This window comes from Canis aureus, chromosome 17 (genome assembly GCF_053574225.1).
Source record: "Canis aureus isolate CA01 chromosome 17, VMU_Caureus_v.1.0, whole genome shotgun sequence".
Lineage (NCBI taxonomy): Eukaryota > Metazoa > Chordata > Mammalia > Carnivora > Canidae > Canis > Canis aureus.
The window spans coordinates 33280841-33296399 of record NC_135627.1 but is presented as its reverse complement, the minus strand read 5'-3'; the positions used below and the strand labels follow the sequence as shown (position 1 = coordinate 33296399).

The following is a 15559-nucleotide window of genomic DNA, read 5'->3' as shown; positions in this document are numbered from 1 at the left end:
TGACACTAGGTACTGACACTTCTGTACAAAGCAGACTTTCAAAATTTAAGACTAAATGAAACTTAGGAAGATAGCAGTCGAATGAAATGGAAAAAATTATTTTACTGGTGTTAGAAATCAAGGTTCTAATTTCAACTTGGCCACCTTCTCGTTCTTTTACCTTCATATGACTTTAATATCCTCATGAATAAAATAGTAACATGAGTCCAATCCACCTTATAGGATTGTCAGGATGAAACTAAAACCACCTTGTAAACCGCCAAGCACTAACCAATTTTTTTTTTTTTTTTTTTGCTAGCCCATACTTCCCAAGTATTCTGAAGTGTCTTAATTACCAAGCTATTTATAAATAAAAACAACTGCTTCAGCCTCGAGCCTTGGTATAATCTCAATATACTCAATAGAGAGCTCAGTGTATAGTAAAAAGTCTATCAAATGCCCTTGATAGACTTATTAAAAATGAATCTCTTCCTTGTTATATATTATCTCGAAATGAAACATTCTGTGTTTCCTTAAGTGTTCTGTATTTATACCTAAAGCAGAAAGCTAATGCACATTCCAGAGGATGTCAGTCTAAATAACCAACCGCTTTAATGTAAAAGTCTCTTTCTAAATATCCCTTCAAGCAACACCTCTGATAAATCACAACTCACTGTGACCTTCTGTAAAACTGATCAGTTTTCCAGTTTTTCCTTCATTGTTCTTATGTTAACAAAAAAAAATTCTTATTCCTATATTCAAGGTTGTTGGTCAAGTCTAAAATTCCCACCATTTATAAATAAATTATACATCACATCCTCAGCAATATGAAAAAAAATTTCACTAGACAGCTTCACATAAAATGTATTTTTAAAATTATATTAACCGATCATCATCCTTTTTTTTTTTTCCCCCCAAATAAGCCTTCTCTAAACTCATTATAACATTGCATGTCCTACTATCCAAGTACTTTCAAGGATCTATTTTCAGGAAACACAATTTTCTGGTGATATGGCAAATGATAAAAAGTTTGCCAAAAGACCATAAAGCCATCAGTTCTAAAGGATAACAGAAAAGGAGGTGTGAAATCACCCCAGAGGCCAAAAGATGATTTTAATTTGCTTTCTTATTCTAGCAGTCTTGCTTTTTCTTTTCTATAAAAAGTAAACATTTCCCACAAATAATTACTGCTATATCCACTAAAAACCTGAAACCCTTGATTTTCCAGATAAAATGAATTTTTTCCTATGCACTTTGTTTAAGCAACTTACAGCACCTGGTCCATTTATCACAAATTACTTTGTATTATAATTTTCTACCTAAGTCTTATCTCCCCCTCCTTGACTTTAGGCTCACTATAGATGATGACCTACCCATTTTTTTTTAATTTATTTATTTATGATAATCACACAGAGAGAGAGAGAGAGGCAGAGACACAGGCAGAGGGAGAAGCAGGCTCCATGCACCAGGAGCCCGACATGGGATTCGATCCCAGGTCTCCAGGATCGCACCCTGGGCCAAAGGCAGGCACTAAACCACTGCGCCACCCAGGGATCCCTCCCCTACCCATTTTCACACACTATTCCAGATTACATGATAGGAGCTGAATATATATATAGGTCAAACAGGTAAGGCATTTTTTATAGAGATTATGTTTTTTATTACTTTTATGATATCTCTGACTATAAAAGCTTTCTCAAATCGCAAAATGCATACTGGCCAGAAGTTACTGGTCTACTACCACCGCTTGACAACATCCTGTAGCAGTTGCTCTTCTAAAATAATTTTTTGGATTAGGTCTCATAGTTTGTTTTAGTATATGTATAACCCATCACAGAACTGGCTTCTCTACTGAAGTAAATATTCTGGTAAATGTATTCTGTTAAGTGTAGCATGTCCATATAACCTATGAATAAAATAACAGCTTCTAAACACAATATTTGTACAATATTCCCATTTTTTGCTCTATTCTACAGTAAGATAAACTCTGGGTTATCCTATTTAATGCTGAAGGGAGATAAGAGTATTGCAGGGAGGACAGAAAGGCTTTCCAGCATTCAAATCTTTACTTTGAGATATGGCTATTAACCATGATGGCATTAATCTGGTGAACATTAGTTCCTACATCTAGAAAATAGAAAGCATAACATCATACATATGTACTCAACAAGTATTTAATAAAAAGAGGAATTTCAGATTTTTAAAATATAATGCACTCCTGAAAACTTACACAAAATTCAAATATGTGTAAGTCAAGGGACCAGACTTACATTTTAAAGGAGATCTACTCCCAAAGACAAAAGAAATATTACAAAATCTATAGTTATACATAATCTATTTTAAGTACGGTCATTAAAAGCAGATGTATAGCATTTTGTATATTCTATAACCTTATTTTTCACAATTTATCAGATTAACTCCAGTAAGCACCTTCAATAAAGATGTACCACTTTTCAACACACCTAATGATTTCTGTTTCAATTGTGTATCAGGATGATAAACCCTGTTACTCATAACTAGAAGCAGCACTTTCATTTTCCACCCTCTTTCATTTATTTTGCCAAAAGGCAAAGGTAGTAGAATTTTCAAATAATTTCTAAAATTGTTGTCAAAAGTAGCAAAGTCATGGGGGGGGGGGGGAGGGGAACTCTTACTTGGCAGTCAGCTCCATCATACACTAGCTTAAAAAAAAAATGCATCCATGCACTGATGTTCCTATGCCAAGAGCCACCGTATAAAAGGTACCTTGGGCGTCTCCACCTATAGTATTCAAAGTACAAATTATTTGAAAGTCAACTACACATACCTGCATACTAAAGAGTGCTTACTAAGTAAGCTAACGCAAGAAAAACACAGTGCTTAACTTCTGCACAATAGAGAGTAGCTACTTTATCTTACTGCTACTCTTCATTCTGAATGACTGCTTTTAACAGAACTACTCTATAATCCAGCAATTCTAAACAGCTACTTTTAATAGAACTACTTTATAATCCAGCAATCACATCACTAGGAATTTACCCAAAAAACACAAGAACACTAATTCAAAGGGATAGATACACCCTGATGTTTACAGCAGCACTATTTACAATAGCCAAGATATAGAAACAGCTCAAGTGTCTATCCACAGATGAATGGATAAAGATGTGGTATATATACACAATGGAATATTACTCAGCCTTAAAAAAAATAATGAAATCTTGGTATTTGCAACAACATGGATGGAGCTACAGAGTATAATGCCAAGTGAAAGAAGTCAGAGAAAGACAAATACCATAAAATTTCACTCATATGTAGAATTTAAAAAACAAAACAAACAAGCAAAGGGAAAAAGAGAAAGAGACAAATCAAGAAACAGACTCTTAATTGAATAAATTGATGGTTACCAGAAGGGAAGTGGGTGGGGGATATGTGAAATAGGTGATGGAGATTAAGGAGTACACTTGTCATGATGAGCATCGGGTGATACATGGAAATATGAATAACTATATCGTACACCTGAAACTAATAAAACACTGCATGTTAACTAACTGGAATTAAAGTTACAAAAAGAAAAGAGAGAGAGAGAGAGCGCAATATCCTGGAGGAGACTAAGATCTATCGAGCACTACACGTGTACACAGTGCATATACTAGATGCTTTATGGACATTACCACAATTTTAGTCCTCAAAAACTTTCTACAATGTTGACATTATTTGTTCTTGTTTTTGTTTTTACTTATCAGTGAGGAAACTGAGACTTGGAGAATTAACTTGCCCAGTTAGATGGTCAAAACCAGGGTAGTTTGAAGTTTCAAACCTGGAGCTGTTTGACTCCACTGCAAAGCTTCATTTTGCAAAAAGAAAAAAGAAAAAAAAGAAAGAAAATGTAATGAAATGTGTAACAGCTAATAGAGTTGAATATACTTAGCCAGAGATGAAAAGACTGAGGTAGGAAATATCCATGAATCCATGATACTGGCATTTAGCTACGGAAGGGTTAGTGGCAGGGACTGTGTTCCTTGTTCTGTTCTTTCAGTAAGTATTTCAGCACTGAGGGCACCTGGGTGGCTCAGGGAGTCTGCCTTGTCTAGGGTCTCGATCCTGGGGTCCTGGGATCAAATCCTGTAGGGACCCTGCTTCACCCTCTGCCTATGTCTCTGCCTCTCTCCCTGCGTTTCATGAATAAATAAATAAAATCTTTAAAAAAAGTATTTCAGCACTGTATGATCAGTCACAATGGGAGTCACTGGGTGCGAAGCCAAGTAATAAGTATGAAGAAGATACATTTCCTGCTCTCAAGGGGCTTACTACCAGGAGGGGACAAGGCAAATCAACAAGCAATCATACCAGATGGAACAGCTTGTACTACAGGGCCATACAATACAGACTGGTACCCTGCATGTTAAGCTAGGGATGGTAAATAAGAGTCCCACAGTAGGTGACGTTTACGGTAATAGTTATAACAGGAACGGGAGTTAGGCAAGGTGTATGTGCACGTGGAAAGAGTCTAAGATTTGTTATACTGATGAGCTGCCTTGAGTCTGTTTCTTTGCTCTTGCAAGAATAGTGTTTACACAGAGTGTGCGTGAAGAAATATTCTGTTTCTCAACTGAGAAAATGCAGCTGGGGAGAAATTACATAAACTAATATTGTTCTTAATTTTCTCAAATGTATGTATGTAAAAAAATGTACGTGGCAGAAAAATGTGTGCATATAAATAAAATGTGTTCAATGAATTTTCAAATATCCATGTAATGTCTCCATCATTTACCTATCTTACTGTGCATGTACTGTGTTACAACAATGTCTGAGTCTAACCAAGACACTTTAAGCCATAAATCAGACATAGCTTAATCAACAGAATCTTGGCTTAACTAGGGATTTGCAGTTCAATAGACTGCTCTAAATCATGGTACAACAGCACAAATTTAATGATTCTATAAAAAAAAAAAAATTAAGGGATTTTTAAAAACCAGTTGATAGAAGTTTCAGTTGACTCACTGAAGAAATAGCCTGGAGGTTTTACAATCTCTAAATAATCACTGTTGATCTTTATTTTCTATTTTCTGTAAAATGATCATGGGAACTGTATTTTCACATACATTCTTTACAAAAACTCAGATACTTCACCTGCATTATATAAATGTTACTAGTAACTTTCATACCAGCTAGAGAAACTTTTTAAGAATGACTTTCTCAAGGTCACAGAGCAAATCTCTGGTGAGACAGGAATGGAATTCATGACCTTTGACTGCCAGAAGTTTTCTACCCACACTCGGAAATTCCTTCTCCATAAGTGTAATTTATATGGTCACTTTGAGAGGCTGGAAAGTTCATCCCTTGTAGGGATGTGGGGGATGGAGAGGGAGTGGTTTTCCTGTCAAATCAGTTGCACACTAGTACTTTCTAGCTTTACAAAGTGATTTTTACGCACACTATCTCCTTTCACCCTCACCATGGCCCTGTAAAACGCATTTTATTTTTCCCATTTGACAGACTCAGAAAGGTTAAGAAATGTGACCAAGGTCATCCAGAGTTAGTAAGCAAGAGACCCTGATTCAAACTGTGATATCTCTGCCACTTAAATCAGTCCAGATAACAGGATATATAGTCTTAGCAAATACCTGATTGTGAAATGAATAAATGTTTTCTTAAGACTTATTTATTTCATTTTTTAGCATCATTTATCTTGGTTGTCATTTAGTTTTGTTGTTTTGTTTTCTTTGGGACAGGGCTGTTTTCATGTTGTAAGTTTGCATGCTCAACTCAAAACCAAGTGAGAATAATATTATTAAACACAGGATTTGGGGGAAAAAAAAAAAAAAAACACACAGGGTGTGATCCTGGAGTCCCGGAATCGATTCCCACATCGGGCTCCCTGCATGGAGCCTGCTTCTCTCTCTGCCTATGTCTCTGCCTCTGTGTGTCTGTGTGTCTCTCATGAATAAATAAAATCTTTAAAAATAAATAAAGGATTTGGAAAAAAAAGAAAAAAAAACTTTGTTTTCCCTCTATTTTTATACAAGGGAGGGAGGGTTTTGTTTTTTGTTTTTGTTTTTTTTTTTGTTTTTTTTTTTTACCATAATTCTTGGTCTTAATGTATGTGCTGTGTGTGGGGGTGTATATATACCAACATAGGGAATACAAAAACTCACATTCATAAATAAAAAAACCATACACACACACACTCACACACACATATATACATAAAATATATTCTAAAAACCCTAAGTGTGATGAATGTAGCCCTGGGAACACAATTCCTGGCTGTCTAGGCCAGTAAGTTGTAATAGGGGCAGTTTCTATTACCTCTGATGGGACTGGGAAAACTATTCCAAAGCCCTCCAATTCTTTCTCACCTTCCATGCAGCAGTACAGCAGCAAGGGCTTTCTGCTACACCATCTGGGCCTAAAAAGCAATACTGTTTGGCCCAGTTCAGTTATGCTAATATTCAAAAATACATATCTTGAAATTAGCAACGAAAGAGAAATAGGACTTTAAATTGAAAAAAAGACAGGAAGAAAGACCATACCAGAGCAGAATTCTTTGGGTAAATATCCTGTAATCTACTGCCAGACCAAAACAAATTTTTATGGAGCAAAAGGACTACTCAAGTAGCCACTTTTATGACAATAAACACCCAAAACCGAAAAATCCTTTTGTAACATAATTACTGAGAATATATAGAGAAAGCAACCATTTAATCCACAGCATGTGTTCTCTACCACAAGAACTCAAAAGCTGACATCAGATGGGGTGTGGCTGGTCTAGGCCCTGAAAATGAATTCTGGCCTGTTGAAGTCAGACAGTTCTCTGGACAGGCTTGGGATGGAGAAACACAGCAGATCTCACAGAGCCTAAGGCTGTTGACCTCCTGGGCACAGGGCAGGGCCCATCTGTTTACTTGCATTTTGATTTGGGGAGCTGTGGTTGTGGTGGATGAGTTAAGACTGTGGTTTATAGGGTGTTGCCAGTGATTTAATTGTAGTATTTTTACCCTCACATTTTGTACATACTTAAGATTGAAAGCTGTGCATAATTTGTAGCTGAAAAATAAATTTTAAAGCAGAAAATAAAACGGACACGGGGCAGAGATACAGATATTTCCACTCTACTATCATATGGTATTTTCAAAATGTAAATGATAAAGGTAAACTGCAACCTATCTTAGGAGTTATTTATAAAAATGAAAGTTGCTTTCTACAAAGAAAAAGATAATCACAGCGGTCCGTTCTATTCAGTTGGGGGGATTTTTAGCTCTTGTTCATTAATCAACATGGAAGCACCAGTGGAGAGACTTCCTTATCCAAAAAAAAAGATTAACTTTTCAAATGAGTTTGTGCCTCTAGTACTGTAGAATGCAACATTCTGTTGTATTAATACACAAATCATCTACAGTTACGTTTATGAAGTTTAAGAAGACTGCCTTACAACATAAAACCATTTAACACCCCCAATTTAATGTGATTGTACCGATGAATTTCACATAAACATGAAATTCCCCACTTTCCATTTCCTGCAATGGTAAAAACATCCAAGACCTTTATATGTTCAACTATTTAACAATATCACCTCACTGGTGAGGTTACTCAATACTCTAGATTAACCAACGCTGGCTCATGTTCAAAATGTCCTCAGTGTAGGCCTAAAGGCCTAAAGCACTTGTGTCCTCTTTGCAGAAAGGGGAGGAAAAAAAAAAAAAAAAAAAAAAACACCTATGTTTAAGACCAACTTATTTCATTAAGCTGGTAACAGCCTGCTTCATGATGTAACATTTAAAACTCAGTCTTTTAAAGTGCTTGTTTACTTTTCACAGGAGGTGAGGAAGTAATCCCCAAGGAACACATATATTTTTAAGTTGACCAGAACACCATTGCTATTATATGCCTGATGCACGCTCTTCGGAATGAATGAACGTCAAGCATCCTGATTTGTTTTTCCCTTGGCCTGAGGAGAGTGAGCGCACTAGTGTTTGCAGTCCCTTCCCTTTCTGTACACACATAAGGCTGCAGCTGTAGTAAACAACCACCAGCCAAGAGTTGCTAAGGTCAAGGTCTCAAATGCTACACCAGGACCAGTTTTCTCCCAAACGACATTCGGTTACTAAAAAAGAACTTTCTAGAGAAAAAAATATTGAGGGCTCACTGGCACGACAATTTTCATTCAATAAATAGTAAGACAAAGCCTTCCAAAATAAAGTTTATCTGAACAAAGTTTCTTTTAAATATGCATTACTAAGTAATAAATAACTGAAGCAACTCAAAAATAAACAGAAACCCCTCAAGAAAGCGGTTTATCTGGCACAACTATACTAGTTGCACAGTTTTAGTTCCTAACTTAAAACTTCCAAATTTCACCAGCTTTAAGAATATTTCATAGTAGTTATGAATTACGAGGCAGAATAATAAACCTCTCTCCTAAATACCTTATAAACGTCTGCCAATAATTCTGCGCTCTAATTGCTCTCTCCCCAACCCAAAGAAGCCTACCAGACTCCAGCTAGTCTTTACATTGACCAGGTTGCAACAAGAGATAGAACTTATGCAACTGAAATGTTTGTCCTTCAACATCCTGTGTCTCCTAAGCTTCCACAGTTAAACATTTTCTAGCCTGGAAGTATACCCGTTTATCAGAACCAATTTCTACATGGTTCTAAAAAATGTAAACAACATGTGAATGAGGTCTACAAACAGCACAAGCAGGCTCTTGGGGGGGGGGGGGGAGGTTGTCGCTGTTTTTATTAAATGCCAATTCCAAAGAGCATTTCTTGGATGATGGAATACACCCACTCTTCAAAGTGACCACTCCTATTGCCATCACAAGCTGCTTCCTGGTAAAAGCCACCAAATTTATTTCGAAGCATTTACTTATCTAAACAACTGTCTCTCCTCCAGTAAGAAAAGGGCCTGGAGGTGTCTAGGTGGATTTGCAGAATGACGTTATTTGATTGACAGATGTCTACTGAAGCCACTGGATGCACATGCAGTAAATGTAAATAGACCTGCTCACCTCCCCGGTGCCACTGAGAAACAGAGAACATTAAAGCTGATTTAAAACAAAATATCCGACTGCTCGGCGGAGAATTCTATTAGCCAGTGGAATTGCTTAAAACAATCCATACAGAACGATACTCAAACCATCTGTACGGTTAAATTAGAGAGCTGACAATATTAACCATACAAACTGTTTATCCAGATTACACATTCCGTTGTACTAATACTCTTTAACTCCACAGTCAGTTTTTATCAGCTGAATTAAGGGTATTACTATTAAAGTATGCAAAACTCGAAGCGCAGGGTGAAGGGGGCTGGGAAGCTGCAGGGCATATAACAAAGGAATTGGTACTTTTTCCAAGCGTTTGCCTCCAATGCACTTCGAAACAGAACTGTTGAGTGCACCCCACCCTTTTCCCCAAAGATAAAAGTTTTCAAAGTTCTAATAGGCAGTTCTCTGCCCAACAAAAGCAGGATTGATTCTCCCCGTAGGGGAGCATCTAACACGAACACCAACTAATGTCGCGGAGGTCAAGTCCGAGTCCTGGGAGCGAGGCTTCGGTAAGGCAAAGAAGTGGCTCGCAGGCCGGGTCCGCGGGCTTCCCGGCTCGGGTGGACGTGCAAAGTTGCCCCTTGTCAACTCCGGCCGGCTCCCCGTAATCGAAAAGAACAGCCGCGGGCCAGCCCCTGGCCACTTCCATGGACCAGGCACTGTAGCAAGTGACAGTTACACATCATTACGACCAGAGACAATAATGAATGTAGCACCAGGACCACTATTCATGCCAGCAGTGTCATCTCCGCCTTAACCCCTTCCCTTCCACTCCTTCCAGTGCACACCCACAGCCCACACGGCCCCGGGGCGGCAGCTATTCACCGAACTCGCTCTATTCCTGGGGGCAAACTACTTCCACAACCACCACCACCACCACCCCCCTCCCCATTCAGCCCTGGTGTTTGATTTCTCATCCTTGGCAACTGACAGGCAAACACTGCAACCAATAATTCCACTAGGGGTGGAAAAACATTTGCTTAATTCATGGTACTTGATTAAGTTTAAAAAAAAAAAATTGGGGAGGGAAGGGGAGAGAAACCTTCTTTCTTCTCCACGTATCCGACCGACGCTACTTGCTTTTGCAATAGCATCGCCCTCCCTCGGCCCCCTCCCGCTTCCCAACACTTTCCCCCTTTAAGAGCACAGACCAACCAAAATGATTTAACTTGAGCAGATGACAGAAGGAAAATAAAACATGTTAAGAGAATACGGTCTGATTTGGGATGGCAAAAAAAAAAAAAAAAAAAGGAGGGGGTTGTTTATTTTGATAAGAAACGGAATCAGCACAGACCTGAACAGAAGCTGCAGAGCAGGAGAAATTGTTTTCTTTCCCTCACACAGAGTCCCCCTCTCTCTCTCTCTCTCTCTTTCTCTCTCTCGCACACACACGCGCGCGCACACTCACTCTCGCGCACACACACACACACGGCGTCACCCGCGCACACTCACACGCACACTCGCACACGCACACGCAGAGCCTCTCAGCTGCTCTCTGCAGTTCTCAGGAAATGAATGGGGGGCAACCCAGGGAACTGTTGTACTTGCAAATGACTTACCCGGATCACATGATGCGCTAAATGTAGGGTGGGCCGGTGGGTGGAGGCTGCCGAGACGCGAGCCCCGGTCTAGCGTGGGGAGCCTCGCCAGGCCCGCATCGAATTACCCCGGGGCCCGGCCGAGGGGGTTGCAAGACGCCGCTTCTCCTCCCTTGCAGCCCGCAGCTCAGGAAACCGGAGAGGCGCGGGGGGCGGGGTGGGGTGGGGTGAGGTGAGGTGTGGGGGGGGTGAAGACACCAAACCCCCAAACAAAAGAGCTCCGGGTCCTCCTCCCCAGAAACAAAGCCCCGCCGCTGCGGGCGAGCCCCGGGGTGGGGCCGAGGGCGGGGGCGGCGGCGGGGAGGGGCTCGCTCAGCAGGCGCTAAGTCGCTTTATTGCCATAAAATGGGGCCCCCGAGCCGCTCCGCCCGAGGATTAGGAGGCGGGCTCTGAGTGTGATGGTGGAAATCCCCTGTGGGAAACTAACCCCTCCCCGCTCGCGGAGGTAGAAGGCAACACCCACCGCCCGGCCCTCGCCTCGCCGCCCGGGCCGCCGCCGGGCTGGGGGGTGGGTCCGCGGAGCCTCCACCCCGCCCCACCCCGCCCCACCCCTGCCCCCGCCCCCCGGCCTCCGGCCTCGGCCGCGCTTCCCTTTCACCTGCACCACCTTGCTGCGGCGCCCAAAATAGCCTACACATGGCCACCGAGCTTTGGGAGCCGCCGGCCGAGCGGGCCCGCGGGGCCTCGCGGCGGGAGCAGCCCCCCGGATCGCGCCTCGCCCGGCGAGGACTCTCGCTGAGCCGCGAGAAAGTCCCCTCTTTTGTGTCGGAGCGCGCGAGGCGGCCTCTCGGAGAGAAGTCGGAGGCGAGGCGAGGCGAGGCGAGGCGAGGCGGGCGCGCAGCCCGCTCGGCCCCCGCCCCTCCCCCTCCCCCTCCCCGCGCCCTCCCCCCCGCGCCCTCCCCGCGGCCTCCCCGCGCGGCCCGGCCCGGCCCGGGTGGGGGCGTGCGCGGAGGGGGCCGGGCGCCCGAGCCGGCCCCGCGGCTCACCCGCCGGCGAACTTGGAAAGGTGTGGGCGGAGCCGGCGGCCGCGGCCCGCGAGGCTCCCGGGGACCGCCCCCGGGCCCGGGCATCGCCCGAGTCGGGCAACAATGGGGTCCGGGCGGTGTCCCCGGGGCTGGGCGAGGACGGGAGCGGGGCCGGGGCCGGGGCGGGGGCGGGGGGCGGCGCCCTTTGCGGGGGAAGCGGGGGCGCCCTCCCTCGCGGCGCTTCACCTTGGGATGGGCGGGGGCGGGGGCGGGGGCGGGCGCACGCCTGGCCGGGGACGCGGGGCCGCGCGCGTGGGTCGGGCAAGCGGGCGAACTTGCGGGAGCGGGCGGAGGCTGCAGCTGCAGACCCCCCGCCGAGGCCCCGCCGAGGCCCCGCCGAGGCCCCGCCGCGCCCCCGGGGGAGGCTCGGTCCCGGCCGGCAGCCCCGTCCCCGCCCCCGCCCCGCGCCAGCGCCCGCGCCCGGGGGAGCGGATCCTCGGGATTCTGGGGCGGGAGGCGGGAGGCGGGAGGCAGCGGCGGGGCGCCGGTTCCCGCCGCGGCGGGCAGGGTCGGGGGGGCGGGGAGGAGCGCGGGCGGGGCGGGGCGCGGCGGGGATGCGGGCGCCGCTCTCTCGCCGGGCTAGGTGAGCGCGCTCGGGCTCCCGGCCCCGCCCCGCCCCGCGCGGAGCCCGCCCCGGCCGCGGGAAGGCTGCTGCCGGGGGAAGTTTCTGTGCGGAGGGCGAGATGCGCAGTAATGGGGCACCAAGCGGGGCGGGAAGAGGAACAGGGGCGAGAGGCCGAGAAACAGGAAATGAGAGCGCGGGGACGACTTCTGGCCAGGAGGAGCCGTGCCGTAGGTCTTTGCGCGGCATCTTCCCGGCAGTTCTGAAGGCCCGGCGTGGCGTGCGGTGCTGATGAAAACAAAGACGGCGCGCGGCCCGGTGCGGTCCCCGCCACCTGCCACCGCCTGCACGTGAGGGATGATGGGAAAGGTGGGCCCGCCCGGCCCGGGGCCCGCGGCCCGCAGCCCGCAGCCCGCGGCTGGTCCTCACGGGCGGAGTCCCTGGGCCTGACTCTTCGCCCTAAAGCGGGATGGGGGCGGGGGGAGGTCTGTCCTGCTCCCGTGGTTCCCAAGAACAAATGGGACAACTGTGACAAGCGTCTGAAAATTGTAGACCACTCCTTAGGCAAAGTCATCTCAGGAGACGAAAGCTGTGAGAGCAGGAAGGCGAGGGATGCCCCCGCACCTGGAGGCGTGGGTGCGGCAGGAGTCAGGATCCCGAAGGCGACCGGGACCTGCAGGTGGAGGGGCCGTCGCAGGGCGGGGGCCGTCGGGAGGGAAAGGGAAGGCAGCTCGGGACCCCACCCCCGGCCTGATCTGGGTAGACCGCCCCGTACGCCCGCCGCTCTACCTCTGGATGAAACGTGAAAAGACATGTTTGAAAAGACAACAAATGGGCAGCATTTAAACGAAAAGCTTGCCTCTGCTAGAAGCACTGTGAAGTTTCCCTCCAGGTGGGGCAGGGAGTTGAACTGGAAGAGCGAAGGATGCTGTAAGAAATTATGTCATCGTGGCGGTTCTTGTACTAGCAGCTCTTTCTCAGAGCTGAGTGGCGGACTGGCCATAAATATGTTCTGTAGCGAGTGCTTTTCTGCACGTGGAAAAGCATTCCAAGCTGCACTCCCTTCCTTTGGCAACGGCCACAGGCATGTTAATAGGATGATAGAGATGGAAAAAGTACAAGACTCCATTCCAGGGAGATAAGGAAATTAGGGGAAGGTCAAGGTTAGTATTCCAGAATCTGGGTCATGTGGCCAAAAGGAGAGTACATCAAATATTAGGGGGGAAAATACTCGCAGATTTTTTTTTTTTGATTGTTGGCAGATAAGAAGGAATACAAATGTTCCATTAAAGCAATTCCCTGGATCTAGGGGAAAGGAAGAAAGAAGGAAGATACAGGTTTAGAAGGCAGAATCAACTTCATCGTCTGAGCTAAGGATGGATGGGGAAGAGCAAAACCAAAGAGTAAGGAAGGTGGTTGTCATTGGGAGCTAGAATACTGGAGTAAGTTGTGTATCTGTACATAGATTTATGTACAGACACACATTTCCAATTCAGTTCATATAATTCATTCCCTGTATAGAGCTTAGGGTTAAACCAATGTAAGGTATGAACAGAAGGGGAGAAGGTAGGAAAATATACACATACCCTAGCAAAAATACGTGCATATCTTTACATTTTGTCCTTTATATCCCACTGCCACGTGTGTGCGGGGATATTAAAAGTCAGAAAATGTAAGCATGGCAAAAGCTATTTCACCAGGAATGTGTAATTCTGTATAAAAGAATGTTTTGAGGGATCCCTGGGTGGCGCCTCGGTTTAGCGCCTGCCTTTGGCCCAGGGCGATCCTGGAGACCTGGGATCGAATCCCACATCGGGCTCCCGGTGCATGGAGCCTGCTTCTCCCTCTGCCTGTGTCTCTGCCTTTCTCTCTCTCTGTAAATAAATAAATAAATAAATAAACAAACAAACAAACAAGAATGTTTTGAAATTACAAAATCATAAAATTCCAGTGCTAAAAGTATCTTTCAAATCCCATCCTTTATGGGATTCTGTTTAAAAGCAAGATAATTTGGGTCAAGGATGACTCATTTTCCTAAATTCGTGTACTTCTACTTAGCCTTCATTATTGCAAATACCAAAAGATGAATGGATTAACAAGGTGGATAGAGGTTGGTATTCTGAGTTTCTTAGAACTTGCTATTCTTTTACCTAACATCTTGTTCCAGAAAAGAGAACATACACCAGCACCCCCAAAGCAGATAATACACCTCATTTGATGTAAATGGTAAGTTAGGGCTTACAACTAGAGATTTGTTCATGTAAAAATAAATGTGACCTACCTGTACACTTTTTGTCAGATCTTCCTACTTTATACTTCAGCGGTGGTAATATTCTGAAAAATTAATGTCAATGATAGAAAAATCTTTTACAGTATTTAGAGTATTATCTGTACCACACCCTGATTTCTCTAAGGTAAAGACTCTCTTCAATATCTGTGTATATTTAAAGTTGTTAAGCCTTTGGATTAGTGATGCCAAAGATTGCATGGATGATTTAACACTAATGTAATTTCAGGCGGGGATGGGGGAAATTCAGTCCATTTTCAGAAGTAAAAGCTGTGTTGAAAGATTAGAGTTGATTCAATATGAAAATAAAAGTGATTTCCAAACCTTTAAGTAAATCTTAAAATATAGTCTTGATTTTTCCTAGGGCCAGAAGTGGACCTGTATTGTTAGGTTTCAATGCCCATTTTTTTCACGTGTCATATTTTGGCAATAATGTTCAGCAAGGGAATGCTCCTGTTTGAGTTCGAGAAAGCCATGTAAAAAAACTTACAAGGAATGCAAACAGCTGGTGATGTTATGTGACTACATGGTAAACAACATGTTTTGATTTGAGTGAGGAGCTGTCTGGAAATTAGAGGAAAATGACATTTTATAACTTTGTTTTGTTGCAGTCAATACAGTTCTTGGTCCTACTGGCTTAAATATCTCTATTGCGCCCTCAGACATATCTCTTCTTCCCAAGCTCCCGCATAGTCATTTCTTTTCAAGCCTCCTGCAGGGCTTCTACTACCACATCCCTCCCCATCCTATAGCTCTGAAACTCTGGCTTCCTGCCTTCAGGTCCATTCCACCTCACCTCCAGCAAAGCCTTAATTAGAGCATACCTATATTTAAAAGCCCAAAGTGACACAAATTAGTGCCAATGCAATACCATGACATTTAAGGGCACCACTTACATTTTCATATATTTCAGATTTCTTCTAACCCAGGTGGACACCTTGCCATGCCCCATCCATCCTGGCTACTTTTACTAGGTGGCTCACAGTCCCCCCTCCTCTCTCTCCTATTACCTGCTATAGAACCTTCCCAAAATGATTCCATGATACCACACACACACACACAAATATCCCATCCCCTCACCAA

The 15559-nt window shown here is 44.5% G+C and overlaps 1 protein-coding gene across 12 annotated transcripts in view; it reads right to left on the bottom strand.

Moving 5' to 3' along the window:
• KLF12 (KLF transcription factor 12) overlaps nt 1-15559 on the bottom strand; it is a 591716-nt gene that overhangs the window by 422898 nt on the left and 153259 nt on the right. Inside the window, exon 1 of one of the 12 annotated variants that reach the window (XM_077855378.1) lies at nt 10564-10898. The exons of 10 other annotated variants lie outside the window; for them this stretch is intronic. The gene's annotated coding sequence lies outside the window, so the exon portion shown is untranslated. Of the gene's footprint in view, nt 1-10298; nt 10506-10563; nt 10899-15559 lie in introns of those variants that run through there. One more of the 12 variants, XM_077855382.1, reaches the window with a different exon arrangement.